The following is a 12666-nucleotide window of genomic DNA, read 5'->3' as shown; positions in this document are numbered from 1 at the left end:
CTGGACATCTGCAGAAAGGACAAGAAATGGGGCACAGACACAATCAAAAGCCCAGGGGAAAAGGCTTGACGGCATGAAGACGACCTCTCCAAGTGGTATTGCCATGGACACAGCGGCTCCCTTTCCATCTTGAGTCCACTTCCTTCTGCTCCCAGCCACCTCCTTCCCCACCTATACCTTGTTCTCCCTGACGTGGGGAAATTGATCGCTCCCCACTGCCTAATTTCACTGTGAAAGTCTGTCTTCTTTTCTTCCCCACCTCCTACTGCCTCATTGTGTCTTTCTTCCCAAGAACCCTCAGCCAATTTATTCACCCCTCTGTGGCCATCTTTCTGTGGCCTAGAAGTCCAGCAGATACTTGACCAGGTTGCTAAATGCAGAGATGGCATGAGACTCTCCAAATTATCTCTGATAACCTGGCAATGGGCAGTGGTGTGACATTAAATATTGCAGGGATGTCTCTTTTATTTAGCTCAGGTGTTTCCTTACTAAGTGTGGGAGGAAATTGTGGTTCAGTAAGCTCGAGACCATTATCACTCTGGAGGTACTTAGGGAGTCCAAAGCAAATACTTGTCTCATTGATTTGTACTTTTATTACCTCAGAGGCTTTCTCTGTCTGGCATGGCAATACTTCTACCCAGTTAGTGAAGGTATCCACCCATACGAACAGAGGCTGGATGTCCCTTATCCTTGGAATATGGGTGAATTCCATCTGCCAGTCTTCCCTTGGGTAGCCTCCTATTCTTTGTGTTCTGGGGGAAGAATCTGTTAGTTGGCGTTATTTTTAAGGCAAGCCTCACAAACATTAAGTACCTGTTTGACCATTTAAAATAATTTTTTACCTATTGCCATCCTCTGCATGTCACCATCCTGAGAGCTGAAAGCTCTTTCCCTGAGAGGTGGCCCATTATATCTCCACAGGAGAGTACTGAGGGTTTTTTTTTCTTTTATGGAGCCCTTCCAGATCAGGGGGACCTCAAGTGGATCAGAAATATGGGGCGCTTTTGCTGCCAATTTAGCTTGGTCTGCCAACTTATTTAGCTCAGCTGTTTTATCTGTCCCCTTTTGATGGCCTTTACAATGTATTACTGCCACTTCCCATGGAAAGAAGATTGAGAATAGCAGCCTGTCAATTTCCTGATTGTGTTTAATGGGAGACCATTGGCTGTGAGGAAGTGTCTCCCTTTCCAGATAGTGCTATGGGCATGGATAACTAAGAAAGCACACTTAGTATAAATATTAACTGCTGTATTAGCATTCTCTAGAGGGACAGAACTAAATATATATATATATATGTATATATGTATGTATGTATATGTGATTTTCTTATTAACTCATATGATCACAAGGTTCCACAACAGGCCATCTGCAAGCTGAGGGGCAAGGAAGCCAGTCTGAGTCCCAAAACTGAAGAACTTGGAGTCCAATGCTTGAGGGCAGGAAGTATCCAACATGGAAGAAAGATGTAGGCTGGGAGGCTGGGCCAGTCTAGTCTCTTCACGTTTAGCCACACTGGCAGATGATTAGATGGTGCCCACCCATATTAAGGGTGGATCTGCCTTTCCCACCCCACTGACTCAAAATGTTAATCTCCTTTGACAACACCCTCCCAGATACCCAGGATCAATACTTTGCATCTTTCAGTCCAATCAAGTCGACACTCAGTATTAACCATCACAAGTCCACCACTTGTCAACTTGAACCCATACACATCTGCTAAGATCATACATAATCTTCAAAAAGGACAATAATAAAGTCGTAATTACACCTAACATAATACAACTATCCTTCATACAACTGGAAGTGCACCTATCCCCAACCCAAATACTATTACATAAAGTTAGCAATACTTAAATTCTGACATGAAGTCAAAAAATCTTATGTCACATGATAAAGGAAAACTGAAATGAAGATATTTTCTTAGTACAAGTGTGTACATGCACAAACATGTTTTTAACAAAAGAAGGAGGAAATCATAATGACAACTACAGTCCTCGTTTCTGCAGCTGATCACATGGTCATAGCTGGTATTGATAACCACCTTCTTCTACTACCCATTCTGTATTCCCTTTGCCTTCAGCAAACACCTCAGCAGGTTGTGGTTTCTTTTCCTGGTGGAGTGACCCAAACCTTTATTTCTGAAAGGTCTGGGACATTCGCAGTTCTGTCTAGATTGGACTGTTATAGTTTTCCATTGACCTTAATCACAGGGTATGGTAATACTAAGAGAGGCCCTAATGGATCTCATGTATTCCATGCATACTCTTCCTTACCTCCATTGTGGAATAGTAGACTGATTTCGCTTTGACAGTCCGGGATAATAGTCCCAGCCAACACTGTAACTCCCTTATCCTGTTGACTTAAAAGTAGGAGGAGCCCAAAGTGTCCAGGGGGCAATCTTAACTTCCAGTTTAATGGAATCATTGTTGTGTCACCTGGTGACAGCGTTCCTCCCTCTGGAACTAAGACCTCTAGGCCAGTAGAACATAATGTTGCAGAAACAGGAAGCAAAAATTTTGCTAGTGAACACTAGGGGTGGTGGTGAGTGGTGCCATTTCCACTTTCACCCCTTGATTCCTGGACCCGTAAATCTTGGCCATGGGAGAAACATATTGGGTGCTGATTCAGAGCATACACAGCCTTCTGGAAAACTTTGCCTCAGCCCTGCAAAGTATTGTCACCTACTTGACATTATAATTGTGACTTCAAAAGGCCATTCCAGCATCCTATCAATCCAGCTGCTTCAGGATAATGGGGAACATGGTAAGACCAGTGAATTCCATAAGCACGAGCCAACTGCTGCACTTCTTTAGCCATAACGTGAGTGCCTTGGTCAGAGGCAATGCTGTGTAGAATACCACGATGGTGAATACGTCATTCTGTGAGTCCACAGATGGTAGTCTTGGCAGAAGCATTGTGTGCAAGACAGGCAAACCCATATGTGGAGTAAGTGTCTATTCCAGTGCAGACAAACCTCTACCCTTTTCTTAATGGAAGAGGTCCAATATAATCAACCTGCCACCAGGTAGCTGGCTGATTACTCTGAGGATTGGTTCCATATCGAGAGCTCAGTGTTGGTTTCTGCTGCTGGCAAATTGGCCGTGGACACTTTGTTCATGGGCCTATTGAGTGATGACAAGGGTGGCTGGGGAAAGGCTGAGTGGGGTCCACAGAACTTGTCACCCTATCCACTTGATTATTAAAATTCTCCTCTGCTGAGGGCCCTGGTTGGTTAGCACTCACATGGGATACAAATGTCTTCACAGTTTTTGACCACTGAGAGAATTCCATCCACACACTTCTTCCCCAAATTTCTTTGTCATCAATTTTCCAATCATACTTCTTCCAAGTCCCCAAATACCCAGCCAAACCATTAGTTACAGTCCACAAATCAGTATATATATTGCACATCTGACCATTTCTCCTTCTATGCAAAGTGCACAGCCTGGTGCACGGCTCGAAGTTCTGCCCACTGGGAAGACTTCCCTTCACTGCTTCAGAGGTGTCCTAGAAAGGAGCTGCAGTGCTGCAGCTCTCCACTTGTGGGTAGTGCCTGCATATTGTTTGTGAACCCAGGCCTTAGTCTTCTCTTCCTCTGTCAACTGATCTTATGGAACTCCCCATGAGGCCATCGGTGCAGGCTTGGGGAGAGAAGGCAGGTGGCAGGAGTGGAGGCCACAGGCATTTTAGCCACTTCCTCATGTAACCTACTTGTGCCCTCAGGACCTGCTCATGCCCAGTCACATATATACCACTTCCATTTGATGATGGAATGCTGCTGTGCGTGACCCACTTTATGGCTAGATGGGTTAGAAAGCACCCAGTTTATGAAAGGCAGTTCAGGTTCCATGATGACTTGATAACCCACAGTCAAACGTTCAGTTTCCTTGAAAGCCCAGTAACAGGTCAAGAACTGTCTCTCCAAAGGAGAATAGTATCTGCAGAAGATGGCAGGGCCTTGCTCCAAAATCCTAGAGGCCTCTGCTGTGATTCACCTATGGGGGCCTGCCAAAGCCTCCAAACAGCATCCCTATCTGCCACTGACACCTCAAGCACCATTAGATCTGCTGGGTCATATGGCCCAAGTGGCAGAGCAGCTTGCACAGCAGCCTGGACCTGTTGCAGAGCCTTCTCTTGTCTTGGACCCCACTCAAAACTGACCCTTTGGGTCACTTGATAAATGGGCCAGATTAACAAACCCAAATGAGAAATGTATTGCCTCCAAAATCCAAATTGTACCACTAGGCATTATACCTTTTTCTTGGTTGTGGGAGGGGCCAAGTCCAGGAACTTATCCTTCACCTTAGAAGGAATATCTCCACAGGCTCCACACCACTGGAGCCCTAGAAATTTTACTGAGGGCTGGATACAGAGGCTCATGCCTGTATTCCCAGCACTTTGGGAGACTGAAGTGGACAGATCACCTGAGGTCAGGAGTTCGAGACCAGCCTGGCCAACATGGTGAAACCCTGTCTCTACTAATTACAAAAGTTAGCCAGGCTTGGTGGTATGCACCTGTAATCTCAGCTACTCGGGAGGCTGAGGCAAGAGAATAGCTTGAATCCAGGAGGCAGCGGTTGCAGTGAGCCAAGATCATGCCACTGCACTCCAGCCTGGGTGATGGAGCGAAACTCCATCTCAATAAATAAATAAATAAATAAAAGAAAAGGAATTTTACTGAGGTGGAAAGTCCCTGAATTTTAGTTGGATTTATTTCACATCCTTTGGCATGCAAATGTCTCATCAGTAAGTCCAGTGCGTTTGCTACTTCTTTTTCACTGGATCCAATTAGCATAATGTCATCAATATAATGGAACAGTGTGATATGGCAACATCCCCTCCCTGACCCATACTGCCATCAGCCTTTACACCTTTGGAGATAAACCCTGTGCTGCTGGAGGAAAGAGTGATGGCCTCCCCTGAGGCGGTTGCCAGGCAAGATAATGTCGATTCTTCTCAGGAACCACTCCCAACACCTCTCTTTGCTTCTAGACCTATAACTAGACTAAAGTCTTGGTGGGCCCCTAGAGGTGAGGTTGAGAGTGTAACCTATGAGGATGTGCACTACAATGGAAAAGAACTGCTTGCGTTTTCTAATTTACATAAACAGAAATCTAGAGAACAGGCATGGAAATGAATATTAAAGGTGTGGGATAATAGTGGAAAGAACATATATGTTCATATATATAAACCCATTATATATTTGGGTTTATAAAGAGTCTATCCTGGAGCCATAAGGATGGTGGTCCCCATATGAGTTAAAATATACCTACCTAGCAGAGGAGTAGAGCTTTCAGGCATGATTAAAAAGCCATGAGTAGGCCGGGCGCGGTGGCTCAAGCCTGTAATCCCAGCACTTTGGGAGGCCGAGACGGGCGGATCACAAGGTCAGGAGATCGAGACCATCCTGGCTAACACAGTGAAACCCCGTCTCTACTAAAAAATACAAAAAACTAGCCGGGCGAGGTGGCGGGCGCCTGTAGTCCCAGCTACTCGGGAGGCTGAGGCAGGAGAATGGCGTGAACCCGGCAGGCGGAGCTTGCAGTGAGCTGAGATCCGGCCACAGTACTCCAGCCTGGGCGATAGAGCGAGACTCCGCCTCAAAAAAAAAAAAAAAAAAAAAGCCATGAGTAAACAAGAGGTCTTCCCAGCTACAACTAAGGGATTGGGAAAAGTATCAGGTTAAGGGCTTTCCTGAGATGCCCATCACATTCGTACTAAGGGAGGAGAGGAGAACAGAAATGGCAGCTCTGGTATTGAGAAGGAAGTTCACCTTCCTCCCTTCGACCTCCAGAATCACCTGGGGCTCCTGGATGGTGATGGCAACCTGAGATGTTGGAGCCGGGGAGTCGAGTCCTCGGACCTTTCAGTTTTGCTGGACCAACTGTGAGGCTGGCTCTGGACCCAGCGACCTGTACCTCTGGGGACAGTCTGCCTGCCTTCCAGTGGTACCCACCACAGGCTGGACAGGGTCAAGGTGATCTTCTCTTGCTGGCTGGGCAATTCTTCTTAGAAGTGCCCTGGTTTGCCACACTTGTAGCAATTAGCAGGTGCACCTAGGTGATCCTGGGGTCTGGAGGCCTGTAGAGCAGCTGTTAGAGCCTCTGCCTTTTTCTTATGTCTCCTCCCTTTCTCCTAAGCCTCCTCCTGATCTCTATCATAAAAGACCAAGGTCATCACCTTTAGGTGGTTTTCTAAAGTGCTACCTGGTCCTACGGTCTGTTTTTGTAGCTTCCTCCTGATATGTGGTGTTGCCAGAGTAATGCATTTATCATTTACGATTAGTTGTCTCTCAGCTGAATCAGGTGATAGAGGGGTGTGCTTTACCAAGTGCTCTCTTAGCCTTTCCAGAAAGCCAGAGGGATTCTCATCTAATCTCTGGTTGATCATAGTTTTGAGTAATTGAAAGGCTTAGCTCTAGTCCTTTCTAAGCCCTCCAATACGCACACCTGAAAGTGTTTCCTCCTCCATTCTCCCATGTTATCATCATGGTCCCATTTAGGGTCCTCCAATGGTATCACTGTCTTTCCAATTGAATAAGGCTCCTTGTCTTCTCTGGCACTATAGGATGTACAAAGCTCATTTCCAAATTTCTCTGCAACTTGCAGGGAGGCCTGTTTCTCCACAGTGGTCAGGGTTTCCTTTAAGAGTAATATAATGTCCTTCCAGGAGAGTTCAAATACTTGGGTTAAATCCTGGAAGGCCTTTATATACCTGCCAGGGTCGCCTGAAAACCTACAAAGAGCTACCTTTAGCTCTCCCTTTAGAGAAAAGGGGACCTGTGCCTTAATAGGGCCATATTCACAAGGCATTTCTTGTAGGGGCATCAGTGAGGCTTGGACTCAACTAGAACAAAAATTTCTACGATGGGGCAAGTTTAAGGGGGGACCTGGACAGGGTCGATAGGATTGACCAAGAGAACTGGCTTCACGGGCTGGTGCCTCTTCTAGGGATGTTCTAGGGTTTGTTTCCCTGATCCACTAGGACTGTCCTTTGTGGGGTTTTTTGATATAACCATTAGGAGGGCTGGGTGAACTGTACAGTGTTAACAGAGGTCTGGGTTATCCTGGGTGAGCTCCTAGGAAATGTTGCAGTTTCCTTACTCCTTAATTTAGCAAGTTCCAAGTTCTTATCTCGTGACCACGAAGAATGAGGTATGCAGAAACAGGAGAGTGGGTAAGGCAGAGTAGAGTTTTATCAAGCGACAGAAAGACAGCTCTCAGTAAAGACAGGGGACCTGAAAGTGGGTTGCTGCTGACCAGCTCATCCAAGGGTTTTTATCCCTTCTTTCTAGGGATGTTTTTCTCATTTGCATCTTACATAACCTCCTACTTCCAGGTTGCTTCCTAGTTCCACTTCTTACTGTGCAGGTGCGTTGCTGTCCACAGTTACTCCATCGTAATTATTACCCATAGGCACCACAGAAAAGCCCAGTTGGGGGGGGTGGTGGTAAAACTGCAATGTAGATGTCATGTTCATGATATTATAATAAGCTGGGTCAAGTTAAGGACATTTAGTTGATTTATTGTGCTTGTGCCTAAGTTGGGACAGTCCATTCTGAGCAAACATCCTGGTATAAGAGGAAGTTCTTAACCACATCTCCACCTGCTAGCTACATAACAGGGGCAGTGCACATGCTTCCTTGTGGGCGTTGTTCTCTCCTGAGACTCTCCATCTCTACCTGCCTAGCCAGCCCCTAACTGCCTCCTCTCACAAAAGGTACAGTGACCGGTTCAAGGTCATGCAGAAAATTGGCTGGCAGAAGGGCCCAGACCTACATGAGGCCTAGGGACAGAACATTTTAAGGCCAAGGCTGAGCCCTTATGCCTGTGCTGGATGAAATCCCAACCCTACAATAAGAAGTTACTTCCTCTGACAACACCTGGGTTCACTGAAAAAAGAGGAGACAGCCTCCCACAAACCTGGCTCAGGATGATGTGTCTTGCCTTGCAGTCAGGTTTGCCCTCCCTCAGTGGGAAAAGGGGCCAAGTTCAGTACTGCCAGCAAACACAGGACTGGACTGGTGACCACTATTTACAGCTTGCCCTGGGGCCCAGGGAAAACAACAGGGAAGGGTCCCACTGGGCCACTTTAAGAACATACAACCCCAAACACAAGGAAAGGGTGAAGGGACTTATTTGGGAATGTCCAGCTGAAGGACATGGGTTTTCTTGGTTTCCATTCTGGGGCATCTGAGAGCCTGGAACTCTAGTTCATTGAGGTGTGGGGTGTATTGAGGAGGAACCAGCTCACAGGGGGCCAGCCGCAGTGCCTCAGTTCTCAAGAACAGGCCACATTCCTGGGCCCTTCCTCAGGCCTCTGGCACAGACACCTCACAGCTGCACACTGGCACCTGGGAGACAATGATCCAGTTTTTCTGAAATGATGATTGCTGTTCTGAAGATCATGTTCATGGGTTTATGGATGTACTGTTCATGGATATACTGACAAGTTTTGACTTTTCTATTTCTTTTAAGAAACTGTTTCGGGGAGTCCTGCATTAGAACAATGTGGGTGCCCTTGCTCTGGGTGGGAGGAAACCTTAGCATCTTGGTCCCAGCTGACCAAGCTGAGGATGGACTTGGCCGTGAACCCAGCCTATGGTTCAGCCCCAGCGGGAATTTGCCAGGACAAACCAGGGAGGAAGGTTCAATCTGGTCTGTTGGAAAAGCAGCTGCCCACCTGGAATTGTATATAGAAACGGGCTTCCAATCACTCCAACTCTCTCCAATGTACGTGCCTGAGAAAAAAAAAAACAAGTGAGGAGACTCACCTCGACTGTGTCACATGGGTGTCCCCCAAGCATACCTTCCTCACCTGGAAGAGGAGAGAGGGACTGGTGACCTAAAGTGGCCCAGAAACTTGAAGTGTAGGGTGATGGATAGGATGGGGTCCTGGCAAGGAAGAGTAGGCAGGAGCTGCTGGAGGGGAAAGGAACATTGACCAAGCACCTGCTGGGCACCAGGCACATCCTGTGAGCTTCTGTAATCCTCATGTCCAGTGGGAGTGTCTGTGTGTGTGTTTATGTGTGTGCACGTGACATCCCAAGGTCAAGCCAGCATCTGTCCAACTCAACGCTGGTGTCTTATCTTTGGGCTGCTGCTCTCTACAGTTGATTGGTCTGGGCAGCTGACAGCAGAAGTTGTCCCCTGGGAGGTTGCACACACTATTTATGAGATGTCCCATTGCTCCAAACACCTGGCATGGACAAGAGGCTCCAGGGATGCTGGACTATGCGGTAAGACCCTCCCCAGATTTGAATTTTCCCTCAGCTGCTCATCAGCTCAGCGACCTCACAAATGACTCAGTGTCTCTGAGCCTCACTCCTCTTACCTGTGAAGGTTTATCTCCCTCCCTATTCATGGAGATTGAACAGGGTAATGGCCTCCTGGGGAGTGATCACCCCAGGTCCTGATGCACTAACTGATACCTTCATTCCCTTCCTTGAATGGGAGTCACCTCAAGCCCACGATGATAGCTTGTGACTTTGCATTGAGGTTTGTTTCCTTTTATTTCAGGTTCAGCCAAAAATCCAGCCTCTCTCAAAGGACAAAGATTCAACCCTCCAGAACAGTTCACAAACACTTCTCACAGTCCTGTGTGCTGTACAGGTAGTAAACATCTCTGGGAGTCTCGCCAACACTGTGAGTAAGGCACCCTTTTTACCCATTTCACAGAAGGAGAAACTGAGGCTTAGCGAGGACAAGTAACTAATTCTGCCTCCCACACTTCACTCCCTAGAGTTTCATGTGTGCATCTGTTAAAGTTCTCCTTTTATTGCCAGTAGTGTTTATATATAATTAAAATAGCTCACATCTGTTGAGTAACAGTCACATTACAACCTGCAATAACTCTTCCATTTAATGCCTGTTAAAGGATTAGCAACCTCTTCTACAGATGAGGAAGGCAAGGCACAGAGAATTAATGTCACACCATGCTTATCAGTGAGTGGAGTGGGAATTCAAACCTAGACCTTCCGGGCCTAGAGCCCTCCTCAGCCATCACCTCTCATTCTCCATTAGAGTTGGTTATCATGCGAGTTGAGGTCCAAAGGTTAATGGAAGTCATTATTCATCTTCTCCACAGATTGAACTTTTTATCTTTACCTAATGTCCTCTTCATCCTTTTAATGCTTTGGACCCTAAAACCCACTTAGATATTAACTTTGCCGATTCTTTATTTTTGGTTACATGTGCCAGGTATGCTTTTGTCAAACTTTTAATTTTGGGTGTTTTGTTTTGTTTTTTTTTGTTAGTGAGACAAGATCTCACTTTTTCCGCCCAGGCTAGAGTGCAGTGGCACGATCTCGGCTCACTGCAACCCCCGCCTCCTGGGCACGAGCAATCCTCCTGTCTTGGCCTCCCAAGTAGCTGAGACTACAGGCACGAGCCACCACACCCAGCTAACTATTTGTAATTTTTTTGGTAGAGACAGGTCTTGCCATGTCACCCAGACTGATCTCAAAACTCCTGGGCTCAAGCGACCCACCCACCTTGGCCTCCCAAAGTGCTGGGATTATAGGCGTGCGTGAGCCACTGCACCTGACCCAATTCGTAATTTTGAACCTCCTCTTACTATCCTGTTTCAGATTTTTTTTTTGTAAACAACTATAGCTGGATTTTGTTTTCTAACCCAGTCTAAAGCAGTCTCAGATTTTGTTAGAACAACTGAGGGATCTGACATTTTAATGTCACTTTATTCTATGTGAATGGTTTATTTTACTCCTTTTTCCATAGTTTTGATGGTTTGGGCAAATTACTATTTATTCTCTTTCTAATTCTCAATCTGTCATTTCAGCAAAAGGTTGCTTCCTAATCATTATATAGAAACATTATAAACAAACCAGGGAGGACAGTTCAATCCAGCCTGTTGGAAACAGGGTAAGCACCTGCCTCCCCCTAGGACTCTCTCTGCTTCCTTCTGCCCTGCCCTCCCCAGTAGGAGCTACCCCAAGAAGGCTCTTATCCCTGCCACCTTCCACTGATATTTTCCTATAAACTGTGAGACTCAACTAACAACGATTCCTTCTCCTTCCATCTTGGGGTCTCTACTCTGCTCAACTGCCGTTTTATTAGAGCCTTTCTTGATGATTTTCCTCAGACGTAACACGAGTGGGAAATATCCTCTGAATTCCTCTTGCTCATCTGCAAAATATGTTTCTGAGTCTGGTCAGCGAATGGTGTTGATGCTCTGGTGAGGCTTCCTGGGCCCAGTCCAGCCAGAGCCCTCCGGCTTTCAGTGCTGCAGATGAGGAATCTGCTGCCAATGTGTGTGTTGTTGTTTTTTTTTTTTCCTTCCTCCTTTGTCAATTATCTGTTTATTCTGTTGGGAATTCTCTTTGATTTTATCTGTAGATTTCAAGAATGTCACCAGGAGATGCCAAGGGTGTATTTTTTTCTTTAATGTAAACCTGCCTAGAACTCTACCGACCTTTTGAATGTGCAAACTCATGCCCTCTTCTGATCAGGGAAAATTTCTACTATTATGTATTGATCATATTCGCCATCTCCAGACCTGCTTCCTCTTCTCCTTCCCAAGCCCCTAACATTCACAGGTAGATGAAAAGACATCCACCAAGCCTATCTTTTCTTTCGTGACTTCCACCGGTGTTTCTGGTTTTCTGGGAGGCCTTTGTTTCCCAGAAACAATCTTCTTTTCCACTTGATTTTTTGAATTTTCTAAATTTGAAAATCCTGGTTCTAGAACCTCTTTTCTTGGGCAGTATCTGGATTTCCCTGAGTTTTCGAAACCTAACATTTGCCCAGTATGTGCCCCTTGACTTTCCTTCTCCCTCCAGCTGCGGGTCCCTCAAGGCCACTCCATGTCCCCTGCAGCCAGGTCCAGCTGTGGGGTCCCCTTCCAGTGGGTGTACGCTTATGTCTCTGGCCCCAGACCTGCCTGGGGGCAGCAACAGCTTTCAGCAACCTCTGGGACAGAGGGCAAGGGAAGGAGAGCGGAGAGACTCTAACCCTCCCTGCCTCTGTTGGGAGGCCCCACTCAGGACTCTTAAAGACAGGAATTGATTCCCACTTTCTCTTCTGACTTGTTTTTGTAGAGATAAGGTTTTGTCACGTTGCCCAGGCTGGTCTTGAACTCCGAGGCTCAAGTGATCCTCCAGTCTTGGCCTCCCAAAGTGCTAGGATTACAGGTGTGAGCCACTGCACCCAACCAAGTGCCTTTGTAAGAGGCCTTAGCCCCCTTGCCTCTTCTGCCATGTGAGGACACAGGGAATCGGAAAGTGGTCCCTTACCAGACACAAAATGTGCTGGCCCCATGATCTTGGACTTTGTCTCCAGAATTGTGAGAATAACTTTCTGTTTATAAGCCACCCAGTTTATGGTTTTTTTTTTTTTGTCACAACAGCCCGAATGGACTAAGACATCCTCCCTAGGGAAAGCCCCCACCTCAGCCCCACTGTTTCTCTGCCTTCATCACCCAGCACCCACTGGAATGTCAGCTCCACCCCGGCAGGACCTTCTTTGTTCCCTCCGCTGGACAGGCCTGGCTGTGAGTATGGTGGGATCTGTGCATGGGCCTGCTGGCTGACAGCCTGTCCTTCTCTGTGCTGGTGGAAAAGAGGGTTTGTTTCTTATTTCCAGTTTTCTAAAACATGTTTTTAGAATTACAAACATCAGAAACATAGTTCCTATCTGTAGGGCTGCAATG

At 46.6% G+C, this 12666-nt stretch overlaps 1 long non-coding RNA gene across 1 annotated transcript; it reads left to right on the top strand.

Moving 5' to 3' along the window:
* On the top strand, positions 1–12327 carry LOC105527206. Its single transcript, XR_001004205.1, has 3 exons — positions 1–71; positions 9519–10830; positions 10878–12327. It is a non-coding gene; the product is annotated as an uncharacterized LOC105527206 (long non-coding RNA).
* The last annotated feature ends 339 nt before the right edge of the window (positions 12328–12666 follow it).

The sequence above is a fragment of the Colobus angolensis genome, unplaced genomic scaffold (assembly GCF_000951035.1).
Source record: "Colobus angolensis palliatus isolate OR3802 unplaced genomic scaffold, Cang.pa_1.0 Scaffold61, whole genome shotgun sequence".
Lineage (NCBI taxonomy): Eukaryota > Metazoa > Chordata > Mammalia > Primates > Cercopithecidae > Colobus > Colobus angolensis.
This window is presented reverse-complemented; position numbering and strand designations above follow the sequence as displayed.